Source organism: Struthio camelus, chromosome 1, assembly GCF_040807025.1.
Source record: "Struthio camelus isolate bStrCam1 chromosome 1, bStrCam1.hap1, whole genome shotgun sequence".
Classification (NCBI taxonomy): Eukaryota; Metazoa; Chordata; class Aves; order Struthioniformes; family Struthionidae; genus Struthio; species Struthio camelus.
Genome location: NC_090942.1, coordinates 140,830,138 through 140,841,742, shown reverse-complemented (window position 1 = coordinate 140,841,742; position 11,605 = coordinate 140,830,138). Strand labels below are relative to the sequence as shown.

At 42.5% G+C, this 11,605-nt stretch overlaps 1 long non-coding RNA gene across 1 annotated transcript; it reads left to right on the top strand.

The window, feature by feature from the left end:
- The first annotated feature begins 2,036 nt into the window (after positions 1-2,036).
- Positions 2,037-5,874, top strand: LOC138062393 (uncharacterized). Its single transcript, XR_011136443.1, has 4 exons — positions 2,037-2,187; positions 3,113-3,542; positions 3,657-3,732; positions 5,111-5,874. It is a non-coding gene; the product is annotated as an uncharacterized lncRNA (long non-coding RNA).
- Positions 5,875-11,605: the final 5,731 nt, after the last annotated feature.

Here is an 11,605-nt window from a genome sequence, read left to right as displayed (position 1 = left end):
AAATTACATATATTCCCTATTTGTATTTTTATGCCTAAATGCTCCACAGTCCCCGATACCATGCAGTCATGTAATGAAAGACAGATGGCACTATAAAGAATTTATGGCTGAAAAGACCTATGCAGAAGAATGGGAGACATAATAGAGATGCGGAGTTATCAAGACAATAAATCTTATTAATTTAATACTTGGATCCAGAGCCATCTCAACCAAATTTTAACTGAAGTGATGAAATTAGAAGCATAGTCACCAGAGGACCCCCTCCAGAGCCAGAGGAGGAAGATAAGTCTTTCCAGAGGGAGATTCAGACCTCAGTGTAGTGCTGAATAAAAGTGAAATAAGTCTAGACCTGGTATCTGATCCCATGGGCTGAACACGGCGGCAGCTTTACCACTAACTTTAGGAGCAGGGAAAGGAGCAGGCCCCTGACACCTTGCCCAGCTCATGCATTGTGTGGTGCCCTTTCCACTCTCCTGAAAGCGGCTGGGAAGAGGGGGATCCCCGGAGGTGTGTTTGGCAAAGCCTGATACTAATCCTCTCCTCTGCATCCCGTTTCTTGGGTACATGGCGACACTTTTCCGTCATGCAGAGGGTCCGGCTCAGGTGACCCCACGTGGCCAGGGAGCTTTTCAACCCACTTTTGCTGCTTGCCTTCTCCCAGGGATGTCCTGGGCTCCTTTACACAGAAGCATGGATGAGGTGGCAGTGTGACATCTGCACCGCTGTCTGCCACCAGCCCCATGTGGACTCCACTTAAGCTTGTGTTACGTGCTAACCCCACAGCGTGTTATAGCATATGAAAAACAAACCTGTACAGACATTGACTTTTCAAGCGATTTAACTGCTTTTTCCACTTGGCACTGAACAATCGCTGCATGCCCTTGATACTATATTTGGCTGATGTTCCCTTTCTTTATTTTTTCCTTTTTTTGGCGGGGTGTGGGGGGGGGGATGCTATGGAATATTTTCTGAATCATAAACCCATTATTCAGTGATCTCTCTTTGTCCCCCATGGAATGATTTTATCTTAAGCTATATTATTCTGTATTTAGTAACAAGAGAACTGTACACCTATCATAACAGCATAGCCAGCCTGAAAGGCTTTTGTCTTTATTAACATTTAATGTTCTCATTTTTGGGTGGTCTTTTTGTTTAAATGAAAAGTAAAACCTTTGCAGACAAAAAACACTCAACATTTTCTGTAAACCAGGATATAAATTCAGATATGTTGGTGAAAGATGCGTTATTCATCAAAATTATGGTTTATGGGAAACTATTCCTAGAATTTAACAGATCTAGTGATTTCTTCAGCTAGAAAATATATACTAAGAAAATGAAAAAGTACATTATTCTCAGGGCTTTTCAAAACAACATTTGGAGCAATAGTTAATAATAAAGGGTTTTCAATCCTGAAAATGAAGCTTAGTATTTCCTATTAGGTCAAATAGAATATTTTTCTTTTGCACCAAGAACATCTTAAAAAAATATATTTCTCACTTGAATAGAAAGCCATACCTCTTGAAAAATGTTCTTTAGGTATAATTTGGTTCAGCTAGCACACTGAAAAAATCACAGCTCTGATCTTAGTTTGGGTATCGATGATTGAGCTAGCCTCAAGAGTAACCGCTGGAAATCTTGACTTCTAACCACCAATATTATGCAAGTACTATTAGTAATACCATATCAGAAGAAGCATTTCAGTAAAGACTACTCTGCACGTAGTGCTGCAGGAACCTTCACAGAAGACACACAATGGCTGGTGAAACTACAGAAAGCTACCACTTATGGGTATGAACCCAAGCCTCAGAAGAAGACTTTGCAACTGATGTCTCAGACGTGCATGAGCACACCTGTCTTGCCTTGCCTTTTCCTGTGTTAGTATCTCTCTCTGTTCAACTGATTGAATATTACTAATTTGCTGTCTCATTTAGATCTCAGAAGAGTTTAGTTACAGTTGGAAAAGGAACCAAATAGAAAAAAACCCATCAACAAAAATCTAGAGGGGGAAAAAAATTAAAGCTGCTCCACAGACATGATATTGCATATAATTGGCAGTTACAGAGATTTTACACCTTCTTCAGAGCATCTGGAGCTGACTGCTATATGAGACCTGGTATCGACTGATGGGAAGGTTGGTGTGTTGCACCCTGGCAATTCCCATGAGGCTGTGAAGCCTGGAGTCATGAGGTAAGAACCTTTATCCTCTGGTGGCCTTTCCCTGCTTGATGTCCCAGTTTTCCCCCAAAGAACAATCCATGCTGGTGGCATCTGTTTCTCTCTAATCACAAAAGGACAAGTGAAAGCCCAGTGTGTCCAGTCTTCCACAGACGATTGTTTTCCCCCACCCTGCTTTGGGCAGGCTGTAAAGAATGTAAAGGAATGTAGTATTGTTTTTTGAAAAAGTCCTACAGACCACTAGTCCAAAAGCCAGCAGTGGACTAGCATCAGCCGATGAATTAAACCTAGCGGAAACCAAATCTGCACGGGATCGTTAGGAAATGAATTCTTGAAACTGGGGGGTTGTGTGAAAACCAGAAGAGCTTCTTTTTACTTTTTCTGCATTTATATATTACTATTTCTCACAATCCAAGCTACTTATTCATACTTTAGGAAGAAATGAATGGAGGGTTTCATTTAGATTGAACTTGTATAGGAGCTCAAATAACTTTATATTTATGAACAAATCAGTCATCTGTTATACTTCTCTGAGTTGGTTGTATTGGCTCTTTGCTCCATTTGGGGAAACTAAGGCAAAAAGGTTGTTTTAAAAGCACCTATGTAAATTAGATGTACATTTTTTTTAAAGGTCTTAGGCTCTTAGGCTTTCTCTTGTTTGAAAACCAAAAAACAATCTCAAGAAATCCATTTGGGACCAGCAACACAATCTCAGTGCACACAATTTTCAACAGCATCCAAATCACGCACTGATTACCTGGAAGTGCTGGGAACAAACGTTCAGTGTCCTGGCTCCTACAGGCCCGCTGTAATCAGTGGCACACACCTTCCCCCTAAACAGTGCTGATGCTTAGTTTGGATAGGTTTTGAAGAATGTCCACAGACCACGCAGGGAACTGAGATTGGTCACAAGATATTTTCTCATTTCTGTTTTCAGAGTCATTAGAGCCTTTACTACTTTTGAAATCATTCCTGAGGGGGAAGAAGGCCTAGCTAGCGGTGAGTGAGATAAAACAAAAGTATGTCCAAGTAAAATGAGCTGAGCTTTTCTGTAGAATTAGCTCAGTTTTAAGCAGTGGACACTTTTAGTTCTGTTCCTGTAGTTAATTTGGCATCGGCAGTGTGCAGGAACCTGAGATTTGACATGTAATCAGAATAAGTCTATCTTGACAGACTTGACATAATAAACTACCACATTCTTGTGGTATTGCAAAATATGTAAATCATTTTTAGAGTCTGTTTTAATTATATTCTCTTTTTCTGGTGAAACACTGATGAGTTATTATTCATAATGTAAACTGACTCAGCAGTCAAAACATCTACATCTAAAATTCAACAGTCTCAACATATTTTAGAGAACACCAAAGGTAAGATTGAGAAAGTATGGGAAAATATTACCATTAGCACTCATGGGCCCTGTCGCCCCTCACTTGTCAAGAAACTTCTGCCAGAAAAGCCCTTTTTTGCTTTCTTCCCTCCAGCCAGAGACCTGCAGGATTTGCAGCATGCAGGAAGGGTCGTGCACACTTCAGCCTGAGGAAGAGCCTGATACTACAAGTAAGTAAGATCAAGCACATTCTCAGAATTAGGAACCAATTTAGTCTTACACTAATGCATCCAAAGCTCAGCCACTCTTTTACTAATTACTTAAACAGTACTTAAAGTCTAACTTTAGTTATCTCCCATTAAGAACGAGCAGGCATATTGACAGCATCCTTAGCGTTAAACAATATGGGTGGCCCAGGTTAATGTGGTCCAGATTAAAAGTTAGCTGGAAAAAGGGCAGTGATACTCTAGCAGGGGAAGTGAGAGTTCTCCCATGCTGTATCTGAGTTTGTCTTCAGTAATGAGCCTTGAAGTCTTGATTCCCCCAGCAGGCAGATGTGGGGGGAGGGTGTCTCACTAAAGACCACTGATGTTCCCTGTCTGCCTGGCTTTCCCCAGACATTGGAAGAGAAAGAGAGCCAAGGTTGTGCATCCCAGCACGCTGTCACTGGGAGGTTCAGGAAGGCTCCACGGTTTCCATGTAGCCCTTCAGAGTTCCCATCAGCCATTATGCGTACCACCTGGTGCTCTGCTATCTCCACCTCATCCCAGTTTTAAAGAAGGTCTCACAGCCTTCTATTCAAATGGTTACTTTCAGTTTGCTCATCCTAACAACCATTAACTTCTCAGCTTTTTCATCATTTTTCCCTGCTCTCATCTGTCCTTTTTTTTGCCTTACTTGCTATCCATTATGCTTTTAGAGATATTGCTTACCTTCTGTAATGCATTTGAAATGGTTTTATATATTTGAGAAATAGCTGCCTGACTGCCTCTACAGTGTGAGCTTTGTGGCCTGACTTTACTGTGGTGAAAATTAAGAAAGGAAAAAAAAAAAAAAAAGCAACAGAGACTACAGAACACGCAACAAACTTCAGAGTCCAAATAGTCCCTGCAACTCGGCAGGAAGTGCCTCTCAGTGGTCACGCCACAGACTGTTACGCGGAGAGCTTGCACAAGTCGTTTAGAAATTAGAAAAGAGAATGGTGTGCTTCCTGTGCAGTTCTGAAACTAGAGAGGCACTAATTCCCCACTGCTCCTTCTGCTGCGGGTGGGGGGAGCTACGGGAATGCAGCCTCCGAGAGGGCTGGGCTGCAAGCACCCCAATTGCACATTCTTTCACATGCTTTTCTTCAACACATAAATACATTTTGGGCACCTGCTCATCCTTCTGCACGTACCAGTTTTTTTGCATTGTTCAACCATTTAAAGATTTAGACAGCTTAACCATTCCTTTTTGAAAATTGGGCCTGATACCTTGTCTTTTAACTTCAGTTTACAGAATTGGAGCTTCTCCTGCTAGGCCCTTTTTTCCTTCCCAGTACTTCTAAGGCAAAACAAAATGCAGTACAGTTAAGATAAAAAAGCTTCTCTTTTGTTGTTTCTATTCTAGGTTCATCATTTTTCAACTTCAGTTTCAGTATGAAATGGATGGAAGCAAAGATATTTTTGTAATACTTGCAGGCCCATGAACCTCTAAGTTTGATTGAGAAGTATGTGGTATGTTATTCCACAGAAAATACAACCAAGTGTCTGACAAATGAGTGCTTGCGCACAATTTATTTAGCTCTTAATTTCATAGTTTAGAAGTCGAGGAGCAGGTATTCATATGTAAAACTATTTTTGAAAAGCCAGAGCCTTTGAAACAAGAGGCTAAATTTTCAAGCGCTCAGCACCATCAAGCAGAGCCATTGCAGCCAGATGTTAAAAAGTGCCAAATCCCCAGTGCCATGAGCTACGTTACATTCATGGACACTTGCTTTTAGTGTGGTAATGGAAGATGAGCCTGTCTGAAAATCTGTCTCCAGTGATGGAATTGTAAGAAAAAAAGCTTTAACAGAGAAAGAGTTTCAAATACTACCTTGGAAAGCATTCAAAAGTCCCTTTTCAACAAAATCTATCACTTTTTCATGAAAACGGCAATTTCCAGGAGAAGCCCCAGCTCTTCGTAATTTTCTTCTATGTTGGCTGGAAAACCCAAAAGCCCAAATTGTTTTTCAACAAAAACCCTAACTGCATTTCAAGCAAAAATATATGCTTTTGCTAAAAGCATATGTAAGAACATATGAAAATGCTATATACTATTCAAATCTGTTTCATTACTTTTCTTCCCTCGATACTGTTCTCACATCTTAAAAAAAAAAAAGGAAACAAACCTGTAGACTCCCTAAACCATCACCTCATGGCTGCTGTACTCTCCAATATTAAGACTCGTTTTTTAACCCTCAGTAATCAACCAAGCACGACAATGAGAAGGTAATGTGTTAAGAAAGACTCTTTTGAAACCACCCGTCCCCAGGCAGGGCTTCCCGAGCTTAGAAGGATTACTGCAATTATGATACGGACTATTGGTTGGCAGTGGAGAGTGGGTGGCAAGAGTGAGCATAATTCATAATTTTTAGTCCTTTCTTTGGCCTATGTTAACAAGGATGAAAGGTGGATTTTGTTTCCTTGTTAACCCATTGGACAACGCTGAGGAAAGAACTGGCAAGTCCTTAATGTGTGGACTGGGAAACGCACATCCCTGGCACACCTAAAGAGATTTCCTGCTGCTCCATGGAGCTGATTCCAAATTTAAAGACTGCACAGTTTATCACGGTTTGCCTAGCACCCCAGTGGAGATGAAAACAGACAAACCACTGGGAAGAAAAGCAGGTAAACAAAGGACCGTTTGCTAGTTCAAGTGGCTCTCTTTCAAATGCATACCATAGCTGGACAGGAGCCTCCCTGATAAATTTTCCCCTTTGAGACTTGTGGTGATTGGGGTTCATGGCTGCATAATCTCACTAGCTGTTGCTCTGAAGGCAACTATAAATGTCAGGTCATTGCAAGAAAACCCACATCGGTTTCCTGTTTCTTATGGTTCAAGACAAAGTTTGCACATAGTATGAGCTCTGTTCATTATTGCAGTTGTTTTCTAGCATGACTAGAGTGAAGGATCTGCTATTAACTCAATTTCAAGGAGCTTATAACTTTTCAAAATAATGAAAGGCATTTGCCACAAATGACCATGACACCAGGAGCTGAAATGCACACATTCGTGGGATGACCTGATACAAAACATGGTCCCATCACTGAAAAAAAAAAAAAAAAAAAGCACAAGACATGGGTCACTCTTAAGAGGATTAACAGACCCATACAGGTTGGTTTGCAACTTCATTAAAATTACGAACACAGCTACACTTCAGGTCAGAGCAAAGACTAGTAACTATCCACTACAGCAGCAGCAGAGAATTCAGATACTGTGTCCAGAAAACCTGGTGGGAAATATTGCTCATATTGCAAACCCAGTGTGTTTTCAAAAAAAAAAAAAAAAGGGGGGGGGGAATGAATGACATTTAAACCTCGTAATCTATGCACTGTGGTGGATTTCATACCCTGCACTGTCTTCTTCTAATGGTTTCTTTTTAGTTTGTTCCCCTTGGAAACAAGAGGCGTCTCGCTGGTGCTAGGCAGAAGCAGGCGTGAGTCAGTGCATGTCAGCACTGCAGTAGCTGCCCTGACTGCAGCGTGCATAGATGTATCTGAGCAGACTTTAAACATGCTAGCCGGTGCTGCTGGGGAGGGGGAGTAGCTGTGGCAGCGCAGAGAGGGTGTGGGCTGTGGAGCTTGCCTGAGAAGCAGCGTGCACATGCAAGGGGCTAGTCCGCCTGCACAGGGACCTGCATTGCCGCAGCGCATGCTGTGAGCTGCACCTGGGCTAGCTCTGGTATATAGCTACGAAAGCTCGTACGCTGAGCTGATGTCAAGAAAGTTGCACTGCTGTGAATCAACTGGGAGATAAGAATCACCTCATCTGCTCCACCGTCTTCCTGTAGCAGGTCGCTCTGGGGATGCTGCTGCCATGGTTTTGAGGTCTGTGCTTGTCACTGCTTCAAGTAGATCACAGAGAGATGCAAGCCACCTGTGCTGACGTGATCTCCCCTGACACACCAGGCACCCTTGCTAGAAGGAAGTCAGGATGCTGATCCTTCCAAGAAGTGCAGTTCGGAGGAGCTGAAGGAGATGGCTGTTGCTTGATGAGGCTACAGCACCCCTGCACCTTTCCCAGGTAGAGAGCAACAAGCCAGGCTGGGACTGGATCACTCAAAACTTGTCTCACCGCAATCTTCTCTGCGGTTTTGCGCCAGGCAGTACCATACCTGACAAAAAAAATCAGCTCCCAGAGATATTTGAACGTATCCCAAACTGACTGTTGTAAGGGAAGCTAGAGTGAGCTCCTCCGTGAAGCATTGCCTAACTCCACTAACAGGAGAACTTCACTTACTCATCTGATTTTACTAGTCCTGATAGTGGGGCCCCTGAACCTGAGGGAAGATGCTTCATTTGAACACATTACAAAATTATCAATATAAATATGAAATATTCATCTCTATTCAAGCGGAGAGGGACTACGTTTACTAAGATACCACTGTATAGGATAGGTCTGTGGTTATTTTATTCCTATGATATAAAGTCCTCATGTAAGACCCACCACTTGTTTTAAAGATTTTAAAATTTAAGAGAACATCCCATGAGGGATGCTGTAGATGAAATTTAGAGGCACAAATTCAAAGCAAAATCCAGAAATTCTTGTTTAGCTGCCCCTAACTTAGAGTCCACTATACTGTAGATACCTTGCTTTTTTGCTGCGAAATTCCTTAGATGCTTCAAGTCATAGTTCCCTCTCTGTCAGGAAGTATTCTAGTCCTGATCAGACTGAGCAACAAGATATCCACCTGATGCCTAAGACCATTTAAGATTCAAAATTAAAGTGTTCCTCCTCTTTTACCCCTGAGAAAGCCAGGTGAGTCTTAAACACGCCTAACGCTCACCAGCAGGATTCTCATAGAATTCAGTTGCCTCATTCATTTAAAACACTACACAATGACTACACCACTTTTTTGTAATAAGCTAGCATGATTTCCCCACACTTAGGGCTAACTTCTGTCTAGTTTTTCCTGGACATTTCCTTTTCTCCACATTCCAGCAGATTTTGAAGGACTTCTGTGTACATCTGAGATTTCTTTATTCTTGATCAAAGTTTGGCTATGTCTGCCCCAACTATCTGTGCACGTGCAAGGTAAATCCAATTGTTCATTAACTATTGCTAGGGACTGAAATGGATGTCCACAATGTGATGCACGTAAGCATCAGACTTCCTTTGCACCTTGCACACTCACTGAAACATCCATGATAGCCTTTTCTCTTTTCGAGTTTATTCCTTAGGCTGAGGGGATTCAGGCTCACATTTTTGAGACGTCAGGGTACCCAGATGGGACTACTCCTCTTCACTTCCGCTGCTAAAGCTTGGTCACTACCAAGACTAAGATGCAGAGGACATGCGGCCACAGAGAGAAGGTGGAGGAACTGAATTTGAGTCTACCTTATGTAATGGATGACTGAGCACTGGAACAGGTTGCCCAGAGTGGTTGTAGAGTCTCCTTCCCTGGAGATATTCAAAAGCCATCTGGACACTGACCCTGCATGAGCAGGTGGGTTGGACTAGATGATCTCCAGAGGTCCCTTCCAATGTCAAACCATTCTGTGATTCTGTGAGTCTGTGAATGCACAAGTAGGCAAACCTTTAGTTATTCAAAGTGCATGGCATCATCACACTGCAATTTGCTGGCCAGGCCTAAATATTAATTTTTGGCATGAAAGTAGCCTCATCTTGGACTGCTCATGCAGTGGCCCCTCTCTGGCCCTCTTGCTCGGTGTCCATTTCTCCTTCAACCGACATACAAATGTGTCCTGTCACGAGGCAAGGGTGGATGTGCTCCTCTCACAGGTTAATGCAAGCAAGGCACAAATTCGCTCCTCCCATGTGAAAGGATGTGCCACCACGAAGTAAAAAGCAGGATACTGGCATAGCAGTCACCAGATGTGCCCATCTTGCTCCTGGGCCGATGCTGCAGCCTGGCAGCGAGCCACAGGAAGCAGGCTGCAGACGGCTGGACCAGTTCATCTAAGCATTGTCCTGCTCTGTGACCCCTTTTGAGAAACCTCTGGCAAAGAGCGCAACTACCAGCAGGACAGGCCATAGGGGACAGTCTGGCAGAGCAAGCCTGATGCAAGGTGAGTTTGGGCATTCCATTTTTTTAAAAAAGCACACAAAAGTTCACCTCTGGATGTAGTAGTTTAGATAGTTGATAACATGGCTTTGAAGTAAGTTTTTGATTTCACCTAAGCTGATAAGAGAGAGACACTGGAAAGCAGCTGTCCTGCTCCTCATCTCTCTTCCTGCAGGCACACACTCCTGTCCGTTCTCATGCTGGCTCAAGTAATCATAGGGCTGCAGGGTAAGCCAGTCTAGCTGGCTGAATTGGCAACAAAATAACCATGTAAAAAGCAAATAAAACAAAACAAAGCATAATTGTCATTAGATCAGCCACTGGAGCCACTCGTCCTCTAGCCAGAAAATTACCGGATCCAATTTAAGGCAGAGGGAAAAGCCAAGAAGCAGGACCATTGGACAAAATTCATATTAGCTGAGGTGTAATGTGAAACCACATCTTCAGGGGCCCAGCTAGGAAAATGCAGCAGCTGAGGCTCAGGTACACCTTTCTTGCTGCCAGCTCTACTATGGGAAAGAAATCTTTGTCAGTGAGGTAGGCATTTTAAATGCCCACAGCTGATTTCTTTGTGATTTCAGACTCTAAGCTTCCAATCAGAGCTCCTCCTTTCAACAGATCCTGATTCAGCTGATGACTCAGGACACTCAAATCACTACGCCAAGTGAGATTTCTGAGCAGACAGAGGGTGGGATTTGCTGAGAAACAAAGTGACTGAGGTATACTTCCATGTCCTTATCACCATGCAATGCTTTGGAGAGTAGAGTGACCAGTTTGGGATTTTTTAAACAGATACTGAAGTATATGTCTGGTGTTGCTCTTATAGAATAGGGAACAAATCTTTTCATTGGGTTACATGATCTGACTCAAGAGAAGGAGCCACAGTCAAGGTTGGGGTCCCTGTCTCTTCCACAGTGCTAAACAGAGGTGCAGGAGATATTGCCCTAAATCCTAGGACTGCAGCTTGAATGAGGAAGACAGAAAAATCATGTATCCAGAAGAAAATCTGAGACAAAATAGAGAAGTCTGTCAACAGATTTTTGTTGGGATGGCTTGACAGTCCTTGCATACTGGGATGTCCCTGCTAAACCCAGACGAATACTGAGATACCAAAGAAAGATATGTTCTGTTAATGCACTCTTTCTTGGCTACACTGTTCTGCACCCTGCAGACATCCCAGGGTTCTTTTCAAATGCCATTTTAGTGATTAGGATGTATTTATACCACACTAGAATTTTCTTTGCTAAGAGTGGATTTAGCTCTAGTGCATATAAATTGGCTTCTTAACACTAATGGGAGCACTCTGTGGATGTGTGTTTCATTTATATATATTTTAGATGTAACTGTGCCTGACATGAACTCTGATACAAACAGATTTCCCAAATGTTAAGGATAATCCAAAGTTAGTAATCACTTTGGCAAATCTTAGCTAGAATGGTGCCTGATTTAAAGCAGTTAAAGTCAATGGAAAAAAATCCCTCTGAAATCAGCACCCTTCAGCTATACCTATAAAACTCCCATTCATGTCTGTACAGGTTTCTCAAGCACAAGAATGACAGGACAATGCCCAGATGGATGTCAGACTACTCGTGCAAAAAGTTGCCGAATGACTGCTGCTTTTGCTCTCAAATCAAAAGCCCATCAGGCTCTCTGGGTTTGTATGTCTCTGCATTCATCTTTACACTGTCTTTAATTTTAAGGATAGAGACCTGTCACTTGTTTGGCAGAGCTTCCCCCTGTACGCAGTGCTACGTGCATCTTTATAAAGCTGTCTGAATAAGGATAGAAAAAGCCTTCTGCTCCACAAGATTGTCTGTGTTCTAAGAAAAACTACA